Below are 14,004 nucleotides of genomic sequence, written 5' to 3'. Positions count from 1 at the left end.
TCTGAGACCAGTTTAAGTTTTCTGCGGAAGACCCAACTGGGCCCTTACCCTTGAGATAGTAGGCAGGGCAGATTTGGTTGGAAAAGTTAATCCTGCTCTCTCTTCCATTATTTTGCTATCTGTGCTATACAAAGGATCACCCTACCTAATGGCGATGGAGATGAAAGCGTCTCCTTCCCATTGCTCAGTGACCTTGGGCTTCGGTAGATTTTTCCAGTCCCACGTGTAGCTATAGAGCTATCCTCACTCATTCCTTTCTTCCAGTATCATCTCCTTGATTCCTCAGTCAGAAGGAGAAAATAAGGTCACTTTGTTCCATCTGCTTCTCTTCAAATTTGGAGCTAGTAGTGAGAATTCTTAGAATGTTATTGCCTCTCCAGTCTGGAGAATTCAGGCATTACTAGTGTTCCACTCTGTTCCAGCATCTTCTGAGTCTTTTCATAATGGCCAGGGGTTTTTTTTAAGTTTATTGTACTATTTTATATTTCTTCATTTGATTACTGCTTATGGTGTTTTTTGTTTTCTTTTCCTATTTCCTTATTTCTTTATATTTTGGGGAAGGCATGCAGTTTCAGTCATGTTAGCCTAAAGTTTCATACTTGCCTATATGCTGTTGAATTGTACAACACACTTCCATGTACACCCAAGGTTTGAGCAATTTCTGACACAACAATTATACCTCCTTCCTTTCTTTCCCACTCAAGAATGCTTGTGTGAAAAGTAAGTGTTAGTGTCTGATGCAGTGCATACCACAGAGTGCCCGCTCAACCAGTGTTTTCTGAGTGTGACAGTAACATACAGCAAAGAACAAAACAGGGTAGTCTAAGCCCTTATGAACTTTGAGCCTATGGGAGCAGACAGATATTAATCCAAAAAACCACACAAATTACATTAAGTTAATTTCAGTTTTGTAAGATGAATAGATTTCCATGGATAGATGATGGTGACGCTAGCACAACAATGTGAATGTACTTAATGCCACTGAACTGTACACTTAAAAATGGTTAAAACAGTACATTTTGTTATGTGTATTTCACTACAACTTTTACAAAACAAGATGAAGTATTATAAGAGGGAGATAAATGGTGCTATGAAAGCATAGATGGGGGTAGGTCAGGAGACCCTTCCTTCCCTGAGGAAGAAATGATTGAGCTGAAATTCAGAGCAACAATAGGATGGAAGTTATTATAGGGATAACCTTGAAACCACTTCAACTTATAAAAAAAGATAAATTATCCACAAATTCTGGTACTTTATTATTGGTATGGCAGGATAATATATTTGAAATATTAACCAGTATTTTTCCCTATATTTGCTTTCACCTTTCTACCCTTCTCCTCTTGCCCAACCCCAAGCTGCTGGATTCGCCTGTACTTGCTTTGTAGGGAGAAAGGAGTCAGCAAGGAGAAAATCACACAACCTTTGAGATTCATTCTGGATTTTGTTTTTTCAAAAAGACAGTAAATTTAAGTGCCACAAAGAGAATTTGGCATACAGGTTTTAGAGAGAAATCACGAATACAAGAGCCAGGGTCCCTCCCGTTCCTAGATTTTAGAAGCTTGAGATAGGGAACCTAAGGGGAAGCAATGGCATGGTAGAAGTTGGGGACTGTGTGGGGAAGGGGCAACTTGGGCAAACCCCAGGGAGGTACTAAAGTCCCCAGGTGGGTGTGAGGCATCTGAGAGCAGGAAAATGTCCCCATTCTTGGGGAAGATCCCTGGGAGGCAGCAAGATGAAGAGAGGACACTGTTGCCTGCTGTTTCTGGGACCGCTGGACAGAGCCATGGGTGGCCTCAGAGAATTTGCTGAACTCCAGTGTGATAGAACAATTCCTGTGCCCCCAAAGCATCCAGGAGATAGAGTGAGCCAACGAATCTGAAACTTATCAGGGAGAGAAAGGATGTCTCCTAGGCAACCTGAATAAACTGATAACCAAGAACCAGATGAGTAACAGACATCTCAACAGATGCCCACGTGGCAAGGTGACGTCAAGGGCTTAACAGCTCCACACACTCACCGATGCCTTTACATCACCCCCTGCCCCTGCCACACGACCTGTCCCAGAACAAGAGAAATGAATGACTAAGATGACGTCTCTAGCATCCTAACAGATTGAGGGGACAAAATAAAATTAGAAGGACTCATTGGAGGATAAAGCAAGCTACAGGTTTTGCTCCCTGGTTTCTTGGCTGAGATTCACAGTAAAAGAGAATTACAGCTGGGCACGGTGGCTCAAGCCTGTAATCCCATCATTTGGGAGGCCAAGGCGGGCAGATCACTTGAGGTTAGGAGTTCGAGACCAGCCTGGCTGACATGGCAAAACCCCATCTCTACTAAAAATACAAAAATCAGCTGGGTGTGGTGACATGTGCCACCCCAGCTACTCAGGAGGCTGAGGCAGGAGAATTGCTTAAACCGGGGAGGCGGAGGTTGTAGTGAGCTGAGATTGTGCCACTGCACTCCAGCCTGGGTGACAGAGGGATACTCTGTCTAAAAAAAAGAAAAAAGAAAGAAAATTGCCTCTGACATCCTCATTATGGTTCTTAGCAATATACCTGTGTGTCATGGCGTGAATGTTCAGAAGCACTGATACAAATGTTCCCCACTGGGACATCATATAGGCAGAGTCCAGTCCATCAGTCATGGGTGAAGGAGGGAGTTGCGCCTCTTCAACAAAGAGGCCTACAGATAGCTGCAAGCCAGCCCCTGGTGCAAAACCCAGCAGACCCTGCTCTATTGTCTCATCCCATTGAGCTGCTCTCTTCTTGCTTGTTACTTTCCATTTAGGAGCTTGATAAATCTCACAGATTTCTTAATGACAGTGACCACGTCTTAACTTTGGTCTCTTTTTTTTAACCCCTTGCTGAAACTATTGTACATCGTGGGTTCTTTGTAAATATCTGTTGAATCAAAGACTCCAGCTTTGTATCCTCTAGCTACTATAACGGCTTGTACAGAGTAAATTGAATTTAAACGAACTTCAAATGACTGCTGGGAGGCCTGAGTTTAACAGCTTGGCCAGCTCTGCATGAAATTCTGGATATACCCAAAGACAACCTAATGCTTTTAGATAACTTGGCCTAATTTTTAACACTCAAAATTTCAGATCCTGCTGAGTCCTAATTTGAAAAATATTTTCAACATCTGGAATGTAGAATACTTAATTAATTGTTCCATAGATACCCAGATGAATAGAAGCCTAGAGGTTAAAACCTGACACTTTAAAAATATTAGACTAAGCTGTTCAGACCTCTAAATGTTGTGTTAAACTCAGAAAATGAGGCTAATGCTGTGTTCAATGCTGAGAGCCATCTGCATGACAGACAAGTTTCAAATAGTGTGGTCATGCCACCCTCTCGTGGTGAAATGCTATAGCAGCTGCAACATTTCAACAGAAAAACTTCTAGAAGTAGACTACTACCACTAATGATAAATTAGACCACATTCTATGATTCTGTAAACTTCTCAGACGTTACTAATTTCATGTAATCCTCATAACAACCCTACTTTCAAAGATGATGCTATTATCCCCATGTTACAGATATGAAAACTGAAGCTCAGAGAAGTTAGCACAGCAAGTTCACACTAGAGCTAGTTAAGTAAGAGAGTTGGTGTGTCTGATTCCAAAGCCCATATGCTTTTCACTATATTGTATAAATAATTTGTTGATAGCTATATCTACAGTGCCTTGCACGTGGTGGATACTGGATACTCACTAAATATTTACTGAATGGATGAATGACAATAGCAGCAGTTATGGTTTTACAGCAGCAGTTAAAAATGCAGCAAGTCTATATCAGTACCTATCATGTGTTGGGTGCCTGCCATGTACATGTATAATTTCATTATGCTTAACCAGGGAGAAGTTTAGACTTGTTCTTCTACCCAGCAATCCCTTTACTGGGTATGTAACCAAAGGAATATAGATTATTCTATTATGAAGACACATGCAAGCATATGTTCATTGCAGCACCATTCACAATAGCAAAGACGTGGAATCAACCTAAATGCCCACCAGTGATAGACTGGATAAAGAAAATATGGTAGATATACACCATGGAATACTACACAGCCATGAAAAGTAACAAGATCATGTCCTTTGCAGGGACATGGATGGAGCTGGAGGCCCTTATCCTTAGCAAACTAACACAGGAACAGAAAACCAAATACCACTTGTTCTCACGTATAAGTGGGAGCTAATGATGAGAACGCATAGACACATACGGGCAAATGACACATACTGGGGTCTCGTGGCAGGTAGAGGGTGGGAGGAAGGAGGGGATCAAGAAAAACAACTAATGGATAATAGGCTTAATACCTAGGTGATGAAATAATCTATACAACAAACCCCCAAGTCACAAGTTTCCCTATGTAACAAATCTGCATTTGTACCCCTGAACTTAAAAGTTAAAAAAAAAAAAAACACTTGTTCTGCTATATTCTTTTTTTTTTTTTTTTTTTGAGACAGAGTCTCACTCTGTCACCCCAGCTGGAGTGCAGTGGCGCGATCTCTGCTCACCGCAAGCTCCGCCTCCCAGGTTCATGCCATTCTCCTGCCTCAGCCTCCCAAGTAGCTGGGACTACAGGTGCCCGCCACCATGCCTGGCTAATTTTTTTGTATTTTTAGTAGAGATGGGGTTTCATCATGTTAGCCAGGATGGTCTTGATCTCCTGACCTCGTGATCCGCCCTCCTCAGCCTCCCAAAGCGCTGGGATTACAGGCGTGAGCCACCACGCCCAGCCTTGTTCTGCTATATTCTTTAGCTCATTCTTTATTTTTAATTTATATACAAACATATGTGTGTATATACGTATATGTATATATATTATACACACACACACGCACATATATATATATAAATTTTGGTAGCGACAGGGTTCTCACTGTGTGGCCCAGGCTGGTCTCAAACTCCTGGCCTCAAGCAGTTTCCCACTCTCAGACTCCAAAGCACTGGGATTACAGGCATGAGCCGCGCACCCAGCCTTATTTTTTAAAAGAATTTAAGTACACTCTCTATTTACAGATATGTGCACTCATCATCCAATAAGAATGCATGAAAGACCTACCATGTGCTGAACACTATTTAAGCAGTGGTGAGGCTTGAACAGTTTGAATGATGTGTCTAAAGCCTCGTACCCAGTGTACTGGCTTTTCCTTCGCTTCTCTAAGAGCTGAAACTGAACCACAAATCTGTGAGAATTTGCTGTATGGTATTTTGGGGCATGGATTTAATTATTAACATCCTAGATTATCTAAATTACTTAATAGTGGCATAAAATAGCTTTTTTTTAAATATCTGTGTTGTTTTTTAATTGTACTCATCAAAGCAGCTTTGGCAGGATTGTCCATTATTTGTAAATCTGAACCTCAGGCAGTTTTGTAACTGTCAAGGGGCCCCACTTTGGAAATCATGAGCCCACAGCAAGACGTAGGATTAAAGCTAAAGACCCCAAAGTCTCCACCTGTTTCCCAGCTTAATGAGCCACTCCACAGGCAAGTATTTAGGAAGCATGAGCAAGGAATGGGAAATTTGAGGAAAGAGCAGTTTGGGTATCTTTCCAATAGGTATTCTATTCAAGTCAAAAATAAAAATACTTGAATATATGTTATTAAACCAAAGTTCGGACAATGAGAAATTCAGGTCATTAAATTCCTATTTGTAGAAAACAACAAGGAAACAGAATAATCACTAAGACTCCTGTCATCTCCAAAATATTCTAATTGAAATTAGAGGAAATTTGCCTGTTTCCTTTTCTCTGAGATCAGACAATCAATGTTAAACAGACCTCGCCATGTTCTGAAATCTCAGTCTTTGTGACTGCAAATTCATTCATTCAGTCAACAAAGATCTGTTGAATCGTGCCATGTGCCCTATCTTAAGATAGCTTTGGGGTTGGATTTTACACGGAAGGAAAGCTGACATCTTGCTTTATATTCTTCCTAGGTAGTCTGAAGTTGCTGGCTGTTCGCAGCCCTTTGATGAGTTCCTGGAAGTCTCTTTCTCTCTTATCTGAGGGGGGTCACAGGAGGCAAGAGAGCTTTCCTGAAGCTGAAAAGCCTCCAAAGTATAGTAGAGAGGGAATGAGGAGGGCTCTGGGGGTGAGTTAAACCATAAAGAAGATGTTCCTGCCTGAAAAGAGGCGTGAGAAGGGGACTGGCAGGAAGATCAATCTCGCGGACCCAGCTGATCAATTGCAGAACATTTCAAATCTGATGTTCAGATCTCTAAAGGTGAATCCTCACTTTCCCCCAGTTTCACTGAGCTGTGTGTAAATTCTCTTCCTGAATCACTGAGGAAAGAGAATAGCACAAAACCCTCTGTCTTCTCCAAGACAATGGGCCACATCAGGAAGCCAGGGCCCCAGCATGTGGGTGGCGGTGGCTGGAAGCACATTCCAGCAGGGCTCATAGCTCCTCCTTGGGGCTCCCCAAAGTCATCCCCGTGGGTGGCAGGGGAATGGGAGAGTCCCACAAGGTCTATGCATGGCGACAAACTGGTTGAAGAACTTGAGGGCAACCTCAGGAGCCCCTACTGCCCAGATGTCACACATACCAGAAGATAGTGATTCTTTTGGTCCTCAATATTCCAGTCTAATTAGAGGATGCCTTTGAGTCATGATTTTGGGAATACAGGGAATCCTGGTTGACTGCTAGTGGGGTGTTAGAATCTTTAACAAAGCATTGGCCCTTGATGGGTCTGTTACCCTTTCTAAAAGGAGAAGGTGAGATTAGATGATCTCAAAGGATGGATCCAAGTCTGAATTTTCACTTTGAAGACTGAAAGTAAACAGCCAACCTTGTTACCCTTTAGTCTTCAAAAATCAAATTCTTCAGAAGCCGCAAGTTTGCAAGGACATTTCCACCTTCCAGCCCACTTTGCCCCCATAAAATTACACAGGGCATATAAGATTTGCTTGGCTGGCCGGGCACAGTGGCTCACACCTGTAATCCCAGCACTTTGGGAGGCAAGGTGGGCAGATCACCTGAGGTCAGGAGTTCGAGATCTGCCTGGCCAACGTAGCAAAACCCTGTCTCTACTAAAAATACAAAAATTAGCTGGGTGTGGTGGCGGGCACCTGTAATCCCAGCTACTCAGGAGATCATCACTTGAACCTGGGAGACAGAGGTTGCAGTGAGTCGAGATCACGCCATTACACTGCAGCCTGGGTGACAAGAGCAAAACTCCGTCTCAAAAAAAAAAAAATTTTACTCGGCTGCTATCTACATGTTTAAAGGTCTCTCTGTTCCTATTGCTGGATTTATTAGATCTCTTACTGTAACTGTAGTAAGATAAAAATCTAAAGTAAAGCTAGATAAATAAATAAGACATGGCTGGGGTACCAGTACGGACAGAATGGCTTACTTGGCTGAGCCCCATGGCACCTGCCTTATTTGGGTCATTTAGTTTGGGGGAAGAAATGTCCCCTTTTAAAGAAAACGCTACTAACCATTCACTCAAAACTCTATATAGTGTTAGATCTGAACCAATATTTCTTAAAATTCAAACAGGTGAAATGGTCTTCTACAAGGCAGCCTCACCTTCAGGTCTACCTGGTAAGTTTCTGTGCACATTCCTCTTAGCGATGGCTTTTTACTCAGCTCACATTTGAGGGCAACAAGCTGTTAGTCTGTTCCACTAGCAGCAACCCATCAGGCATGCTGCAGGATATCCAGACTCCTGAATCAATTTATTTAGAAGACAGAGCATTTTTATTTTATTTTATTTTATTTATTTTATTTTTTGCCTTTTATCTGTAAGCCCTATCACATCTTCCTACACCTCCTATCTGTAGCTTCCCTTGCATGACCACTGCAGGCAGGCTCACCTCTGGCTCATGGCCTCCTGGGAGGGACTAACCCTCCCCAATCCACAATCTCACTCTAAGCATTAATCTGGTTTTGTTTACTTACTTTCGATGAATATGTAAGTTTGTACTCTGTCTGAACATTCTTTCTGAGCTACTTCCATTTATTTATTCACTCCTTTCTTATGTCTCTCCCAGTTTGAGGCCCCTGGCAACCTCACACGACCTAACTGAACTCTCTCAAGCCATCCGTTCAAAAGGAATGAAAATTGAGGTCTCTCTTTTATGCCGAAGACTCTAGGATGCCTGCAGAGTCAGGAACTCTGGAATTTTAGGTATCCTCCTTACATATCCATCTCCATCACCCCTGGCTGAACATGCTGAGAAAGAATGACCCAGCATGCATGCAGAGAAGAGTCACTACTTCCTGTGTTCAAACATGTACGGGCCCTGTGTACACACTCTATGCATCACCCAGCATGGTCCTGTTTCTGTGTAGCATGGCTTCATTCTTTTGCAATTCTACTCCCAGCGAGCCATATGATAATTTTTTTAAATTAAAAGAAATTTTAAATAGTTTTTTTTTTAATCTCTGGAAATGTTTAAGATATCTCCTAAAAGAACTCAGTGATTTTGAGTGTTGTGTATATCCGGCAAGGTTATAATTAAATTTGCAAAAACTCCATCCCCCTTCGAATGAGTTATAAAAATCAGCAGCAAGTGAAGTTATCAGTACTTAGGCTGATACTTTCATGTATCTGATGTCTGTCTTATTTTGTTTCTTTTTTTTTTTTTTTTTTTTTTTGAGACAGTGTTGCTCTGTCGCCCAGGCTGGAATGCAGTGGTGTGATCTCGGCTCATTGCAACCTCTGCCTCCTGGGTTCAAGTGATTCTCATGCCTCAACCTCCCCAGTAGCTGGGATTATAGGCATGCACCACCATGCCTGGCTAATTTTTGTATTTTTAGTAGAGATAGGGTTTCATCACATTGCCCAGGCTGGTCTCGAACTCCTGACCTCAAACAATCTGCCTGCCTCAGCCTCCCAAACTGTCTTATTTCTTAATGGATTCTGAACTCAAAGAAGGAAGAAAAAGGTAGGCTTCATTATCTTCCTCAAATTCCAACATGAAAAACAAACACTAAACATATGATACATAAATTTAAAATTAACTACAAGTTGGGATAAGCGCCATGAAGTACAACAGGGAGACCACACCTGTTGATAATATGCACAAGCTCTTTTTCATTTTTGGATAAACTTTTTTGGGCTACATGTGGATGTTGAGCTATAAAAAACAACTGATCTGGCAAAAGAATATGCTTATCCTTCACTTGAAAAAAATTTACACAGTGTTTTGGGGGTTAGGCTTTTCTGCTAGTTTTTTTGGTATCTGGTTTGGTTTGTTGGGTGTTGGCTATTAATTTATAATAGTTTCAGCCCATGTTTGTATTTAACAAGTCTTTTTTTTAACACAAAAAAAGAATTTTTTTAATCCTCAATCTCTTCTTTGATCCACACTGCTGTGATGCAAGGTGTCAGTACTGATTGCCCTGACCTCAGCAAAAGGGGATCCACCCTAGACTCTATATTTTAGGGGACATGCACTTCTGCAAGTGCCACAAATGCACTTTGGCTCAGTGTGACCTGCAACCTAAACCTAACTCATAACCAACACCAGCCAGGGTTGGGAAAGGATTCTGCATTTCTTTCCAAAGACCTTGAAACAGAAGGCAATTGTGTCTAGAAGTCTTGAAAGGCTTTGTATTGCTGATATGGTTTGGATCTGTGTCTCTACCCAAATCTCATGTTGAAATGTAATTCCCAGTGCTGGAGGTGGGGCCTGGTGGGAGGTAACTGGATCCTGGCAGCGGTTTCTCGTGTTTAGCACCATCCCCCTAGTGCTGGTCTCATGATAGAGTTCTCTCAGGATCCAGCTGCTTAAAAGTGTGTAGCACTTCCCCTCACTCTCTTCCTCCTCCAGCCATGTAAGATGTGCATGCTTCCTCTTGGCCTTCTGCCATGATTGTAAGTTTCCTGAGGCCCCCCTAGAAGCTGAGCAGAGGCCAGCATCATGCTTCCTGTACAGCCTGTGGAACTGTAAGCCAATTAAACCTCTTTCGTCTATAAATTACCCAGCCTCAGATATTTATAGCAGTGTGAGAATGGACTAATAGAATTGCTCTGATGCCAATGTCAGAGGTAGACACTGCTTCAGTAAGAGACAACACAAACTGATTTATTTCTCTTAGAGAACAGAAATGTAATGGATTTTCTCAAAATATACTATCATTTCCCAGTAGTGCCAAACATCCATTTTTTTATTCATTTAATACTCCAAGTTACAGTTCTAGAGATTCTCACAACTTTCATGATGTTCACAGCAGTTGCATAATGGCAATAAAATATTTTGCAATATTAAACAATTCATATTACTCTTAATAGAAATAGGTCTAGACACAACAATTATAAAGCTTGACATTGACTCTTTACATTGGTAACTGGAGAGACAATGAATCTTGGAATTGTAAATCACTGTAGTTTTATAAAAATATTTAATGTGATTTAATTAAATTTTCAAAAAATTAAATAGAAATATTTTAATTCATTTTAATCATTTTTATTTAAAATGTTTTTATTAATTAAAATGTATACCCTCCTTTAATTTTAGCATATAATTTTTGATATTTCCAAAGAAATATAATTTTCTAAAATATATATATTTATTACAATTTTTTATTTTCAAATTTACTTCCACTTATAGTTTAAATAAAAGTGTGTCTAAATTACATACACTCTGAGTTTTATTGTTTAATGCTTTGGATCATTGAGATCATGTTAGAAATAAAATATATGAAAGTGGAACTCAAAAAGAAAATGAGCTAGCCAGAAAATAAGTAGAAGTTCTTCAAAGAGGCAGATTGCATACGTATTTTAAAACTGGAAACAAGGGAAATGAGCAAATGTCTGGCAAGTATGCCCCACAGAAAAGTCCTGACCAAGATATTATGTATTCTCTATTTAATGAAGACTTAATTGCGATTAAAAAATTAAAATTAGCAAATTATTCTTATCAATTCACAGTCTGCACAGGTCATATGAAATGCCTACAACCTCATATTCTTCACCAAATGAAGATGTAATTACATGTCACAAAACATAATTTGCACATAGAAAAAGTACAATGCAATTTCTGAAACAAAAGGATGAATAAAGAATAATTGATCATATTCAATAAAAATAAGGAAATGCCACCTCAGAACTTTACTCTGATGTTCTTAAAAGGATGACACTATGTATCCAAAATTTGCTATGCATAATGATGCTTTCTGTGTCAGTAAAAGCACAATATCTAGGTTTAGTAGAAATTGTTTCACATTTTGATGCTAAAATGAACAAAAATATAATGAAGCAAATGATCACTCTCAAGGTTAGAAAATTCAAAATGAAGCTCCTAATTTAATGAGTAATAAGGTGAGGAAGAAAAACATGTAGTTTTTAAAAAGATACTATTGGCTGGGCACAGTGGCTCATGCCTGTAATCCCAGCACTTTGGGAGGCTGAGGCAGGCGATCTCTTGAGCCCAGGAGTTTGACACCAGCCTGGGCAACATGGTGGAAACTTCTCTCTACAAAAAATACCAAAATTAGCCAGGTGTGGTGGTGCATGCCTGTGGTCCCAGCTACTCAGGAGGCTGAGATGGGAGAATCATCTGAGCCAGGGAGGTCGAGGCTGCAGTGAGTGAGCTGTGATCACACCACTGCACTCCAGCCTAGTGGAAAAAGTGAGTCCCTGTCTAAATAAATAAATTAATTAAATTAAAGATACTATTATTCAGTTCAACTAGGTTGTAACAGGGTCAAAATTCATGTTGATGAAGTAATGTTCACTGTATGTGTTGTTGAACTACCAGAAAAGGAAACAAGTCAAAACGCGACAGTATTTCACTGGTTGACATCAGTTATGAAAGTAGGTTTAGACTTTACTGAAAAGCTGAGAAAATAATTTTCAATTTTAGGCATTGATTTAAGAGATTGATGAGGGCAAGTTTCATGGCTTACCTATCTCACTAACATGGTTGGCAGAGAATAAGGTGATTAAGCCAGAATGTTTACCAAAAATCCAGAAGCATTTCTTTGTGCTACACATGCACAGAGTTGGAATTTATTACTGGGAGAAATGAGCTCATCTGCACCCATGGCAACACTATTCTTTGGAACAATTCAGAGATAAAATTCAGTATCTCCTGGATCAGCCCAAAAATGAACTAGCATGATGAAACACATATGAAATTGGACCCTACACCATCATTTGACACACAATGGGAATTTGGACCACATTTAGAACAATTAGGATCCACTAGGAGAGTGTGGCAAAATAACGTTCCCAAATGAGTGAATAATCACCAAAAATGAAATTAATTTTGAGTTTGTGCCATCCACATTTATTTTAGTATAATCTATTGCTTAATTTTAACTTTTAAAAACTAACAAAACAAAACAGATCTAGTTTGATACTTTATGTTAAAAGCATTAAACTGTATATACATATATAGTTTACTTTTAGAAATTGTTTTCTTAATTGAAAAAATTGGCATAAAATATGCAACAAAGGTTATGCTTAGATAAAGTATAAAGAGTTGTTTAAAAGAAGGCCAAGCATGGTTGCTCATATCTGTAATTCCAGTGCTTTGGGACACCAAGCCAGAAGAACTCTTGAGGCCAAGAGTTCGAGACAAGACTGGGCAATACAGTAAGACCTTGTCTCCACAAAAAAAAAAAAAAAAAAAAAGGTGGAGGGGGGTGTTGGGGAGAGAACTTTTGTTTTAAAGCTGATAGAATATATTCATTTTCAAAGTCCTTTAAAAAAAAATCCTTACATACATTAGTGAGTGGTAAGCATAGTATGTGGTTCAAGGTGAACTACATCCAGCAGACAATCTAAGATCAAAACCTCAGTCATTGGCTTACACAATTTAAGGCAGCTATGCATTTTACTTTTCCTCCTTCAGTGGGGAGAGAACTTTTAAAAAGGGAATTATAAAGTTTTTATGACAATGAAAGAAGATTCATGTATAAATAATTCTGAAAAAAATTTCAGAAAGGCAAATCATAAATCAAAGTATATTATTAATTGAAGAGAGATTTTAACAAATTGAGTATCAAACTGCTGTTTTCAAGTTATCTTCATAATACCATAGTGTTGAAAAATTTAAAAGAAGAAAATACTTATTGCAACAGGACTATTCAAAGAAAACAAAAAAAGAAAAAATACTGAATGGATCTAGACACTAAGAGACAATTACAGTTGTGATATAAAAATAGTAATTTAGATGAGTTAAAATATGTAGCAATATTTTCTATGATAAAAATAGTTTATCACATAAAATCCCATGACAATGTTTGAACATGTTAGTAATATTTGTGGTTCATTTTCTAATTTAAGTAATGTCTGAAGAACTTTATTGGCAGTTTTAATTATTACAGCCTCGGCACAGAGGTTTCCCAGGTTGGAATTTTAATACCATATAATAACTTCAATGACTCAAGAAAGATTATGTAATTTGGCATTACCATCAGGAGGACAGAAATTTTGTGGAAATCTTGATTAAACAGCATAATTGGAGATACTGCTGACATTAGGCAAGAAAAATAAAAATTTTAGAATAAATGTACAATTTGCAAAGTACATATGTCTTTAATTTATGACTCACCCAAACATGCCCAACACATCAAGGGAACACCCAGGCACGTGCGACAATAATTACAGTCAGTTGTCTTTGATATTTGCCGATTTTCAGTAATATAAGGCTATATAACTTTGTACATTTTTTTGTGAACGTGTATTTGTTTTGGCAGGTAGATAGGACATAATTTAACAGTTTGTTTGCTTAATTTATAACTTTTAATTTGTAAGAGCCATGGTATATAGGCCTGCATTTGTACTCATGCCCTGGGCCCTGCCATGTGTGTGCCAGGTGTGTCTCTTGGTGGAGGACACCATGCTCAGCATCACCAATGAAAGCTTCCTTTTTTGTTCCTTTTTTGCTATTTTGTATTTAGCTTGATGCAAGTGTGAAGTCTCTTTGCAAAGCAATACGCTTTGAAGAATATTTGTACATGTAAATGGGTCCAAACATTATTTTTTCATGTGACTGTTACCACAATTAATAAATCAATTATGGAATGACTGTAAAACA

General features: G+C 39.2%; 1 long non-coding RNA gene across 5 annotated transcripts in view; it reads left to right on the top strand.

Moving 5' to 3' along the window:
- LOC103892397 (uncharacterized) overlaps positions 1-8,385 on the top strand; it is a 60,809-nt gene extending 52,424 nt beyond the window's left edge. For 4 of the 5 annotated variants that reach the window (XR_008513134.2, XR_008513129.2, XR_008513133.2 and 1 more), the window contains 2 exons: positions 7,511-7,555; positions 8,005-8,385. This is a non-coding gene — a long non-coding RNA (uncharacterized LOC103892397). The remainder of the gene's footprint in view (positions 1-7,510; positions 7,556-8,004) is intronic. The other variant, XR_008513132.2, reaches the window with a different exon arrangement.
- The last annotated feature ends 5,619 nt before the right edge of the window (positions 8,386-14,004 follow it).

Source organism: Pongo abelii, chromosome 15 (assembly GCF_028885655.2).
Source record: "Pongo abelii isolate AG06213 chromosome 15, NHGRI_mPonAbe1-v2.0_pri, whole genome shotgun sequence".
Classification (NCBI taxonomy): domain Eukaryota; kingdom Metazoa; phylum Chordata; class Mammalia; order Primates; family Hominidae; genus Pongo; species Pongo abelii.
The sequence above is the reverse complement of the archived record's forward strand: the minus strand, read 5'-3'. Positions and strand labels throughout refer to the sequence as shown.